This window comes from Tachypleus tridentatus, chromosome 8 (assembly GCF_004210375.1).
Source record: "Tachypleus tridentatus isolate NWPU-2018 chromosome 8, ASM421037v1, whole genome shotgun sequence".
Classification (NCBI taxonomy): Eukaryota; Metazoa; Arthropoda; class Merostomata; order Xiphosura; family Limulidae; genus Tachypleus; species Tachypleus tridentatus.
The window spans coordinates 28,371,419-28,383,974 of NC_134832.1; the positions used below are offsets into that span (position 1 = coordinate 28,371,419).

Consider the following 12,556-nt stretch of genomic DNA (forward strand, 5'->3'; position numbering starts at 1 on the left):
GTGGTGATAAAGTACATTTTCTCATATCTAACATTCTCAAGTTGTGGTGATAAAGTACATTTTCTCATATCTAACATTCTCAAGTTGTGGTGATAAAGTACATTTTCTCATATCTAACATTCTCAAGTTGTGGTGATAAAGTACATTTTCTCATATCTAACATTCTCAAGTTGTGGTGATAAAGTACATTTTCTCATATCTAACATTCTCAAGTTGTGGTGATAAAGTACATTTTCTCATATCTAACATTCTCAAGTTGTGGTGATAAAGTACATTTTCTCATATCTAACATTCTCAAGTTGTGGTGATAAAGTACATTTTCTCATATCTAACATTCTCAAGTTGTGGTGATAAAGTACATTTTCTCATATCTAACATTCTCAAGTTGTGGTGATAAAGTACATTTTCTGAGATTCTTGACCCCGTTTGTTTTATTGTAATTGCTTATCTTTTCAAGAGCTCTTAGTGTTTTCCACCCTATCGATACGTGTACGTAAGGCTTGGCTTCCTGTTCGTTTGAGAAAGATTTAAAGTAGCGTTTACGTCTTTAAATCGTAATTTCTGGCAAGTTTTCAGGAATAAAATTAATCATATTGAAATCTTTGTTAAACATATGATTTCTTATTCGGTGGTAGAAACGAAAACGTATAATATAAAACTATTGATAACTGAATTTAAGGTTTTAATAACACTTGTTGCGATATTAATACGTTGTCCTGTAAACTGTTTAAAATCGGAACAAGAAAGTATTGTGAATGTTTGTTTTAAATATAAAAACATGCATGTATATGTGTTCGTGCTTTACTCATTTTAAGTTTATTTTGAGTAAAAAGGTTATTTTTGTGCCGACTATTACAGATTTATCAGTAAAATAAAGAAATTCAGACATTACTACAGTGATTAAATGATTTTGCTGCGTTGTTGGTGAATCCGTAATTCAACTTTTAAAAAAATCAAACCAAAACCATGTAACTAATCTTAGTCGTGGGGGCGTTATAATATGACGGTCAATCCCACTATTCATTGGTAAAAAGAGTAGCCCAAGAGTTGACGGTGGGTGGTGATGACTGGCTGCCTTCCCTTTGTAGTCTTACACTTCTGAATTAGGGACGGCTAGCGCAGATAGCCCTCGAGTAGCTTTGCGCGAAATTCTAAAGAATACAAATTTATTTCCAGTGAGAGCACACATTCAAATAATACATCAGACTAATCAGCAGAAGTAACTTGTTACCAGTTTTACTCAGGTTTTGCTACATATAGATATATATCAATGCAATAAATTAAAACTACAAACTAATCAGCAGAAGTCGTTACCAGTTTTCTTGTGTATCACTACAACTTTATAGTAAAGAAGTGTTGTAAGATTATACTAGATTTTGTTAAACTATTTTAATTATCACCACGTTATAACCTTGTTAACAGTTAATATAACTGTATTGTATTTCGGTTTGTGATTGTAGCGTAGTTCGCTTGTATTCGTGCTCACTGCATTTCCTTATATTTATGAGCACTTTTTACAAATTGTATCCACGTGGCTTAAGAAATATTAGTGTAACGTGCTTGACTTGTGTTTATTCCTCTGTATCATCTATACGATGCGTTGGTTGTTAACAGGACAGCTCTTTTAGTAGTAATAAAATAACTTTAAATTTGCGCGTGCGAGTAAAGCTTTTTATATCCTTATACACGTATTTGCAGATAGAGGGAGTAATAATCGAACCATATTGTGAATTGACACATTTTGTTGTAATGGATGAAGCATAAGATATTTACTGTGCTTTGTTAGTTTGCTCCGAAGCTAATTGCAGTACGTATATATATGTAATAAGATCGTAATTTCTAAATTTATAACGTTTGTTGTTTGCAAGTGAAATTTGATGCTGTAAATATTAAAAAAAGTAAAATGTATGGTGTCTGGCAATTCACTCTGACGTTCTATGGGATAAAGCTGATCATATTGGTGTTTTATGTCGAAAACAATTTGATGAAAGATCGTTCTATGTTAATAACCTTTTTGACTGACAATACAGCTTGTATATGATATTGACAAGCGATAGACCGAACAAGCTGTTACTTAACCTCAGGAATTTGTCATTGAGTTCATTAGGTACTGAATTTCAGTATTGCTATGGTAGGATGTCTTAACGTATCCTTTCGTTGGTTGTGTTTGTTCTTTCATATCAGAAGATATAAAAAGATGTGATGACTGATCTTTCAGTCTTCTACAAGCCTTTTTTTCATCTGTTTCGATAAAGGAAATGGGTTATCTGTAGGTCCTCATATAATCTCTTGTAACATTGATGTCCTGATGACAAGTATCAGTTTACCCAACATTAGATTAAAGTATTGTCTTTCTTTCTTGTTGAAGAACACAGCTTCTACAGCTGTTATGGAAGTGGTGGTGTATGTTTTGGCTGGAGTAATAGGTTCATTAGCCTTGAACCTCATTGTACAGGTTGTAGATTATCAGAGTGGTGGTGGAGACTGAATCAGCAGCTTCAGTGTTCATAATGAGACAGCTGTTCTACATCTCTGCGGGTTCTCCACGATCAAGATCCATATTCTTAGATTCTTTGGGAAATTTTATATTGTGGGTCGACCATCATTTTCCCATATTTTATAACAGTCGTAGTAATGAGGGTTTTCAGGCTGGTTCCAATCTTCAATACAAGATAGCCAATAGTCAATGATTATGTTGTTGTTGTTGTTAAAAGTCGGGAATGGAAGTTTGAGACAATTGAGCTACCGACAGTTCAAAAATCTAATAAGTAATATGGAATTAGATATGATAACTAATTAGGCACGTGCGTAAACTACTAATTAAAACAGTAAGACCAGTGAAGTGCATCTGGACTATGGTAGTAGTGACTAGAATTCGATTCTGTGTCTCTTTGATGAAACGTCTGGTGTGTTTGTGTGTGCTATCCACTCCAGTAGGATCTTCTCCGTTCGTACTTACGTCAATTAACATGGTGTGCTCGTCCTGCTCATGAGCAGTAGTTATGTTCGTCATATTCACTAGCAAAACATGCTAAATTATTTGTATTTATGAGTTGTTACTTAGTTTGAATATTATACAGATGATAGTCACAAGTTATTTACATTTATGAGCTGTGACTTAGTTTGAATATTATACGTATGGTAGTCACAAGTTATTTATATACAAATACCTTTAGAAGCTGATCCATCAGATTAAGATTAATGCAAACATAGTATTAATTATCCTCCATTTTTCCTAATTAAAATATATAAGAAATACTGGCTATTTACATTTTAATTCCATAATTAAGGTCAATAGCCATCCAATAAGAGTTTTAGTTAAAAGAATAAATTCCGACCTAATTTGTTATTTTTCTATTTTGTGCGAGAAATTCCAATTCGGACTTGGTTAACACTCGCACAGAAATCATTTAATCAGCAACGAATCCAAGTAACGTTTGTATATGTTGTACTCCTTATCAGCTTGTAACAAGTTCTCGGTTTGAAGTGAACGCGTTGGTTTATTATAATAATTTTCTGGATGTTTACAATTATCCTGTCACTCAGTAAGAAACTGGATTGTGTAGCTGTCCCTCATTTTGTATATTAATACGAACCATAAAGCTATATAAATGTTGTTGTTTTTTTTTAGGTTAATATTTTCATTAAGTAACATTTGAGTGATATTTCTGCTCCAGTGGTTGTGTCCTGTCAAGGTAAGGAACTTGATAGTTTAATTTTCTTAACACTAATAATCTTCTGGTGAGAAAAATTAATGAGGCGTAATGGAAATGAAACAGGCTATCTTATTTACCCTTCAAAGTGATTAAAAGCAATGAAACTCTGTATTTTTCATTTTCCACGGAAGAAAGTATATTAGGACATGCGCAGTATGTTACATCGTGTTCACTCTAGGAGGTTAATGTCTGGTTTGTACATGTTTTCAAAAGTTCGTGATGACATGCACGTAGCTCGTGATAACATTCGTGCTCCTGGTTTTCGTCCTCTAATGAGTTACGAAATCAACAGTACAGCACTCTGAAGATAATTACACATTTTTCTCGCTTTTGTTTTAAATGGAAAGTAAGAAAAAAATCGAGATTTATTTCTAAAACATTCACTAAAAACGATTATATGGGAGTCGAAGCTAGTAAGTAATGTTTCAGGTTTTAAAACTTTAGTCTTAACCTGAAAACCATCGTGGTTTTTTTATTTCAGTTTAGATTATATAAATTTTAGCAAACTAAAATCTGAAGTCAAAGAATGAGAATGAAGTGTTAGTTTAGAGGATGAATTTGTTAAGATCAAGAGAAAAAAAGATTTAATGAAGAAAATGCTAAAAGGGATAGAAAGGTAAAAAGAAAAGAAAAAAAGAGACAGAAAAATAAAAGAAGATCAAATAGAAATTGACTCAAAAATAACATTAAGAAAAAACAGGGAGAAAATTAGAAGAAAGTGACGGGAATGGAAGAGAGAAGCTAGAAGAAACAGATCTATTGTTAAAGAAAAATTAAGTTCAAAAATAAATTTGATTGAAGAACGTTGAAGATCTAGGGGATTGGAGTATAGCACCGCAGAGAACCGTCTAGGGTTCTGAACCAGCGTATGGGGAAAGAAAGAGAGACCTTAACCTTGCAGAAAGATTATCGTATGTTCCTTGTGATTGATGAATTCTTAGCACGTGTCCAATTTATTGGCTCTATGATGACGAAACGATAAGAAATACGCTGAATTTTTGCAGGTGTACATTTTTAAATGAAACTCTGCAGTTGGTGATGATGTTTGAATTAATCAGAATTGCGAATACATTTCCGATGACGCCATCTATAAGTTACAGAAATGTTAAATCCTGTAGTGTTGAAACACAACTTATTCATATCATCAGTGTAGTACTAAAAGTATTAGTTATATAACTTGTAACATAGGATGGAGATAGTAAACCGTAAGACAACAAACGTTTCAAGTGCAACGTGGAAAATATGCTGTTAAGAACTGCAGATGAAGGCTTGGAGGGAGCAATAACTTCTAAAGGATATCAGAAAGATCCCTGGGAACGGTTATAGTTATGATAAACCTCGTCAGTCGAGGTTGTGATGAATCAACAGTTGTGAGGGCACCACGGATGAGTCTTTGAACACAAACAAGCTGAAGGAAGAAACAAGAGCTTATCAAACATCAATCAGGAAATCGAAGTAAGCCATTCTTATGAGACAAATTTCAACTGAAAATATTTTTATCTGCCGAAATCAAAGATATTCATAGGTTAAAGAAACAACATTTTATGGGTTTATTGATGGAAAACTTTGCAATGTGTTGATTAACACTAGGGTTACAGCTACAATAATTCGGCCTCATTTGGTAATGATGATAAGAACTGATACAGAAAACAAGTGGACACCAAATTGTAGCAAGAGGAAAATTATAAGTTATCCTTACTTTAGGAAACTTATCTACATCTCATGTTATGTGGGCGACTGACATCAAGGAAAAATGCCTATTAGCAACAATGTTCATGCAGTTACATGGAAACAAGGGCATGGTAGCTTCACAGTCTATGACAAGGAAATTTCTACGCACTACATAACAATTACTACACCAGAGATCGAACTTTCCGTGGCAACCAGGAGAGCAGTCATTGTATCATCGAGAAGTGAAACATTACTATTAGTATGTATATAGTTAATTTTTAGAATATTCTTACTTCCAGCACTTTGTGTGTTTGTGAACTTCTGCTTGGAGCACTGTTTTTGAGACTTTAAAATATTGATATTGTTCTTGGTAATTAATAAATTTAATTCAGTAGTCCAGGAACTAATGAATAATAGGAAATAATGAATAATGAGTAATAATTACTTTAGTTCATGACGGAAACGTTGGTACGAAAGAGACGGCTTCTTGTGAAGTTTTTCTATTTACTTAATATTTTCCGGAAAGTTATTTAGTACGTGAAAACTTGTACACTTTAGACTAATAACATATTTGTAAATACAGTCAATGGGATTCTTTCAACAATACCTGCCTCTGATGGTGAAGTGTTTAAGATACTGAGATGGTTACGAAATATCTACTGTTGAAAACTGTAACCAATGCGGTGAAAGTTAGAAAGGGCGTAAAGTAAACAAACCTTAGGCCTGGGTCGTATATAGATAGTATGTTATGTAAAACACAATGACAAGAACTTTGTACTGTAAGAACTGTTATGGGAAGGCGATTCTTTTATCTGACACTAGAAACTAACAACACAATCTTACAACTAACTGTTATTATGTACTATGAAAATATACAGAGGAAGCAAAGTTAGTACTTTACATCAACAGTGCACGAGGAGGTAATTATTTGCTGTGAATGGTGGAAGCACAGCTAATTATTTACTAGAAACAACACATTGGGAGTTAAAGTTAACTATTTGCTATCAATAATAAACGGTGGAGTTAAAGTTAATTATATCCTGGGAACAATACACGGGGAGGTTAAGGTAATTATTTACTATGAATGATGAAGGGTGGTGGTACAGGCAATTTTTACTATGAACAATAAACAGAAGTAAAATGAATTGCCAACCAATCTTTAAGGCTGTGTATTTGGTTATTCATAAAAAGTGGAACTGAATTTTTTAAAATTACTAACAAAACACTGAAGCAAAGACACTTCCTAATTTATAGTAGACATGTGAATTCTGTTAGCGACCCTATTTGTTAATTTAATTTCACAATCCTGCTAAAAATGCTAAATAATTTTAAAAAAATTTGCAGGCTCATAAAAACATAACTTGTTCTATAAAAATCACAACTTGTTAACTTTTTCACTCGATGATCGCCACGAGTACAGATTACCAGAATCAGGGATTCTATATATATATTCCCCTCAGTGGACTCAGCAGATAGCTCGATGTGGCTTTGCTATAAGAAAACACACACACACACATACGCACGCACTGACTGCCAGAAATAAATTATGTTCAAGTCGTTATTCTTAATCTTGCGGCCCTCAATTTTACATCTACAGAACTGTGCCCCTTGGCCCTACTGGGGACCCCGATCTCCTCGTCCAATTAGTGGTCTGGTATAATTTCTTTAAATTAAGTTCCGTGTAAAGCTCGTTATTTACTGTCAACATAAGATAGAGTAATTTTTTACTTAAACAAGTATTACACTCTGTGCTGAAGGGTAATTAACACGCATCATTTGTGTCAGTGTGCCTCTTGTTTCCGGTATAGATGTGTTGTAGTCGAAAATGCCTTCGTTGTAATTTTATGCCGACGTCATCATAGTCTGGAATGAAATTACAATTGCAGTCGTCCTTATTGTGTTATTTTTATGTTACCAGTAAATAAAATTTATGGTTTTGAACTATGTAGAAATGAATTAAGTACATTGGAAACATAACTAGCCAAAAAGTTTAAAGAGACTAAATAACGCAATTCGAAGAAACGAAACGTGAGATGTGTATTCTAATTTCAAGAATGCTACTTTTTATACACACTTAGGTTTAGATGATTATCAGCAATAGAAAGCGTTGAGTAATATACCACTCGTTAATAATTAGCTGAGATTGTTGATACTTAAAATATATATATATATATATATGTGTAATAGAAAAACGTTGTATTTTAAAAGAAAACACCTCGGAAAGAACGCTCCCGACAAGCTTTTGTCATCACTGAACTGAGCGCTCGAACGTTAATCATAAGTTTCACTCATAATCGTCCACCCATTGTAAAACTTTTGAGTGAAATGTATTCGAGCAATTTTCCGGATTTTTTTATTAAACCTTTAGGACTCAGTTGTTTTTTTTAATATTATGTTAAACTGTTTGAAAGTAACGTTTTTTGTTGTTTAGCTATGTCCATCTCTTCTTTATATGTAAGCTCCATATACACTGCTGGCCAAAATCTTAAGGCCAATGAACATAAAAAGTACGCATTTTGCGTTGTTAGACTCAACCACTTATTTGAGTAGAGTTTTGAAAGATGAAAAAATTTTTTTTTAGCATTTAATAGGGAAAATATGAACACTATGAAATTAGTCTAAATACTAGCTGGTCAAAGGTTTAAGACCATACTGAAACGAAGCGTTAATCGGTAAACACGTAACGAAATTTAGTCATTTGTGTTTTTCAACGTGCCATCGCTGGTGAGACTGGGCGTAGTAAAACTGCTGTTGCAAATTTCTTTAAAAATCCTGAGGGATACGGAACGAGAATTTCAAGTGGTCAGCCCAGAAAAGTTTCGCCAGCGTTGAGCAGGAGGATTCGACGGGTTGTCCGGCAAGACACCAGCCGATCGTCGAACCAGATTAAAACCCTTACGGACGCAGAATGCAGCTCAAGAACAATAAGATGCCATCTACAAGAGAAAGGCTTTAAAAACCGTAAACGTCTTCAAAGGCCACGCCTCCTTCCACACCACGAAACAACTCGGTTAAACTTTGTTGAGAAGCACCAAACATGTGACGTAGAAAAGTGGACGAAGGTTTTGTTCTCTGATGAGAAAAAATTTAACGTTACTGGCACGATAAGGATATCCCACTGGATAAATGTTCTACACGACGCAGTGGAGGAGATTCCATCATAAGCTGGGGTGCTTTCTCCTTCCATGGAACAATGGAGTTTCAGGTTATACAGGGGGCGTCAAACAACAGCTGGCTACATTGGCATGTTGGAGAGAGCATCCTTATCGACTGAAGGCCCTCGCTTGTGTGGAAATGACTGGATCTTTCAGCAGGACAACGCTGTAATCTACAATGCCCGCAGGACAAAGGACTTTTTCATGGCGAATAACGTGATTCTTATGGGACCATCCAGCGAGTTCGCCCGAACTGAACCCCATTGAAAATGTTTGGGGGTGGATGGCAAGGGAAGTCTATAGAAATGGACGTCAATTCCAAATGGTGCGTGATCTTCACCACTTGGAATAACATGCCAGCCAGCCTTCGGCAAACGCTTATATCGACCATGCCAAAGCAAACGTTTGCAGTTATTCGCAATGACGGCCGTGCAACTCACTATTGAGACCTCTTGTTGGGCATTTCCTACCCTGTTTAGGACTTCTTTTTGGTATGGTCCTAAACTTTTGACCAGCTAGTATTCATAGACTAATTTCATAGTATTCACATTTTTCCTATTAAATGCTAAAAAGTTTATTTTTATTTTCCCTTTTCTTATTTTCATCTTTCTGAAGCTCTACTCAAATAAGGGGTTGAAATGTATATTTTTTCTTTGTTCGTTGGCTTTAAGATTTTGGCCAGCAGTGTAGTTGAAGAACAAACTGTCAGATAGAATAGTTCATTGACTTTCTTTAAAAATATATTATTTACCATGAGCAATATGCCAACTTTTTGGCAGCTATATATTTGAAGTTCTTTACGTATTTATTAATCGATTACACCTGAAATGCACAATTGTTTTGGATCAACCTAGAATATACATCTTCCTTTAATCACAGCGTCTTCTGTTGTCATTTGTTTTAAATTCTTGATGTAATTGCATTGTTTATGTTACACTAGTATTGTCTTGGAATTGAAATTTTAAACTGGAACTGCTCTTTATTAAACATGTGGGCTAAAGAGCCAGGTCAGAGATCCCAAGAGTTTAGATGTAGCCGTTTCTAATTTTGAACTACTGATCAGAGGGAGGACACCCAGTCAACAACATCTTCCACCACAATAACTTTTATTTAAACCGAATATCGGGATTGACTGTATTTTTGTTGTTGTTATATATAATATATTAATTCTATTAACTGACTTTCGACTATAACATTGGTTTGGTTTGTTTTGAATTTCGCGCAAAGCTACTCGAGAGCTATCTGCGCTAGCTGTCCCTATTTCAGCAGTGTAAGACTAGAAAAGGCAGCTAGTCATTATCACTCCCCGCCAACTCTTGGGCTACTCTTTTACCAACGAAGAGTGGGATTGACCATCATATTATAACGCCCCCATGGCTAAAAGGACGAGCATGTTTGGTGCGATGGGGATTCGAACCCGCGACTCTCAGATTACGAGTCGAATGCCTGAACCACCTGGCCATGTCGTGCCCGATTATAACATAATTTAGTTGTTTATTTTTCTCAAATCATTTGTTTTCTCTGTAGTTTGGAAAAGAACTAAATACAAGTTAATGCAGAAGACTTCGAGTCTTAAAACTAATGCAGATATTGTATGGATAAACGTGAACATGATGTGTAACTGTAAAACTTTTTTTTTTGAAAGCAAATATCTACAAGCATATCAAACACTTTAGAAATTACCATAGAAATTGATGGTGGGCCACCTATAACTTTACGGAATTACTACGCCAAAATATGCAATTTGACTCCCCTTGGACAGAGCCCTGATATCCTATTGTGTAATAGGGAACAACAGACTCTCCATAGATCTTCGTTCCATTTTCACGCACGTGCTTTGATACATGTTACTGAAGTTACTGGAACTGAAGTACTACTTTCTCTTGCCTCGCCCCAGTAGCTAGCTTGTCTAAACTGGATTGGTAAGTTTGACTGACTAACCTACCTGTTCTTAACAACCTAATCCACTACCCTAGAAACTTGTTTTGGTGGTATTACCATGCTACAATTTCAGGGTCTCAAACACTCAGGGCCTTGTGTTTTAAGGACTAAACGCACCATTAAAAACGCTAATTCATTAAACATGAATAATCCTCCTTTTGTCCTATTATCCCAAAATATTTCATTACATCAACTACAGAAGAAGAGTTTTATAACCAGGTTTATGTTCTATGTTTTCTAAAGAAAATAATCCTTAAAAGAACTGAAAATCATCTCTCCCTTCTTTTACATAAACTGATGCAAGTATTGATGCAAAATCAAATAGTAGTAGAGTATACCCCAAAATACTGTTTTAAAATAGCATAATAGAAACGTATATTGTTGGCCCTTAAACCTTCCTGTTTGATGCGTAACGTAATATAAACGTATGTTGTTGAGCGTTACTTTCGTATTTAATAGAAACATACGTTGCACCTCAGAACGGCTAGTATGGGTATTAACACTTGTATTGGAAAGCAGAAAACAACGTTTCGACCAATATGTGTTAATATCCATACCAGCCGTTCTGAGATACGTTTTTATTTCAAGTGGGTTTCTCGTCGTCATGAAGAGAAACATATGTTATCGACCCGTAGACTTTCTTGTTCGATGTAAACAAAACTTGAATGTTATGAAAATTACTGTCTTGTCATTGTAGTGCATAAACATTTCATCCTAATACATTGCCGAAAATGTCGTAACACGTCGATTATTTTTAAATAAATGTTCCACGAATATTCACAGTATAAAACCAAATACCACTGAAATAATTGATTTTATGTTCGAATTTATGCTTAGAATTATCGTATCTATGTTTGTACATTATTCTTGGTATACATATTGTAAATAATTTACAGTATAATTTACTGTTCCCCTATCTTTTGTCAGAAAACATACATTAGGATTCATTAACAAAAACCAAAAAACACGTTCCACTCCACTAGTTGTGTTTATAACAAAATTGTAATAAGACAGACCACACGCACAAACACTTGAAAATCAGACTGTGGTAAATAAACCATCCAATCACGTCATTGTATTATCACTTTCGTCAACACCTTGATATTGTTATTTAAGTATATTTTGTATAATTACTTACCTTTTTTAAAGGCCTTAGAAACAGGATTTTCTTACTGCGCGAAACGACTTTTAGGCAGCATTTGTTCAGATTCAAGATGTTTAACGTGCGTTCTCACAATCTTGTAAACCCAGTAACTAATATACAATAGATTCATTTCGTGTGCATACTGTCCAAGGATTTAGTAAAACCTTGAGGTAATTACATTTACAACTTCTGATATATGGAGTGCAATATTTTAAGTCCACACATTATGATATTGCTATATCAATACACACGGTTCGGCACGTCTAGGTGGTTAAGGCACTCTACTCGTAATTCTAGGGTCGCGGGTTCGAATCCCCCTCACACCAAGCATGCTCGCTCTTTCAGCCGTGAGGGTCAATCTTACTATTCGTTGGTAAAATAGTAGTCCAAGAGTTGGCGGTGGGTGGTGACGACTAGTTAGCTGCCTTCCCCAACACTACTAAATTAGGGACGGCTAGCGCCGATAGCCCTCGTGTATTTTTGCGCGAAATTCAAAACAAACAATCAATACACACACTCACAAATACGTAAATCTTGCCAAAACTGTAACTTACTTGTATATTAATATAAACTTTACAATTATCTTGCAAATGATGCTATAATTTACATAGACACAATATTCCTAATATTTTAAATATTTCGTCAACACCAGAACTGACTTAGACCCATCGTTTCTGATATTAATTTGTAAAACTGTAAGTTATCACCAGGATGCATCTTTTGTAATGTATACACGATAAAGATTTTTAAAATTAATTAATTAAAATCCATAATATTCAATGTATACATCTTTAGTACCTTTAAAACAAAACAAGTAATATTTATAACTTTTGGTGTTTCATTGCAAGGATATCGTAAACTGTGCAAGTAAACTTGATCCATAACTTCCGAGTTATAAATCTAACGATATTGCAACACGATAACCTAGA

General features: G+C 34.7%; 1 protein-coding gene and 1 long non-coding RNA gene across 7 annotated transcripts in view; one reads left to right on the forward strand and one right to left on the reverse strand.

Annotated features, from left to right (window-relative positions):
- Positions 1-12,556, forward strand: part of LOC143222052 (putative receptor-type tyrosine-protein phosphatase mosPTP-1) — a 150,758-nt gene that overhangs the window by 41,793 nt on the left and 96,409 nt on the right. The gene's annotated exons all lie outside the window — the stretch shown is intronic.
- Positions 1-12,556, reverse strand: part of LOC143222054 (uncharacterized) — a 56,195-nt gene that overhangs the window by 35,512 nt on the left and 8,127 nt on the right. The window contains exon 2 of one of the 3 annotated variants that reach the window (XR_013011972.1): positions 3,570-5,124. The exons of the other annotated variants lie outside the window; for them this stretch is intronic. This is a non-coding gene — a long non-coding RNA (uncharacterized LOC143222054). Of the gene's footprint in view, positions 1-3,569; positions 5,125-12,556 lie in introns of those variants that run through there. 3 annotated transcript variants of the gene reach the window in all.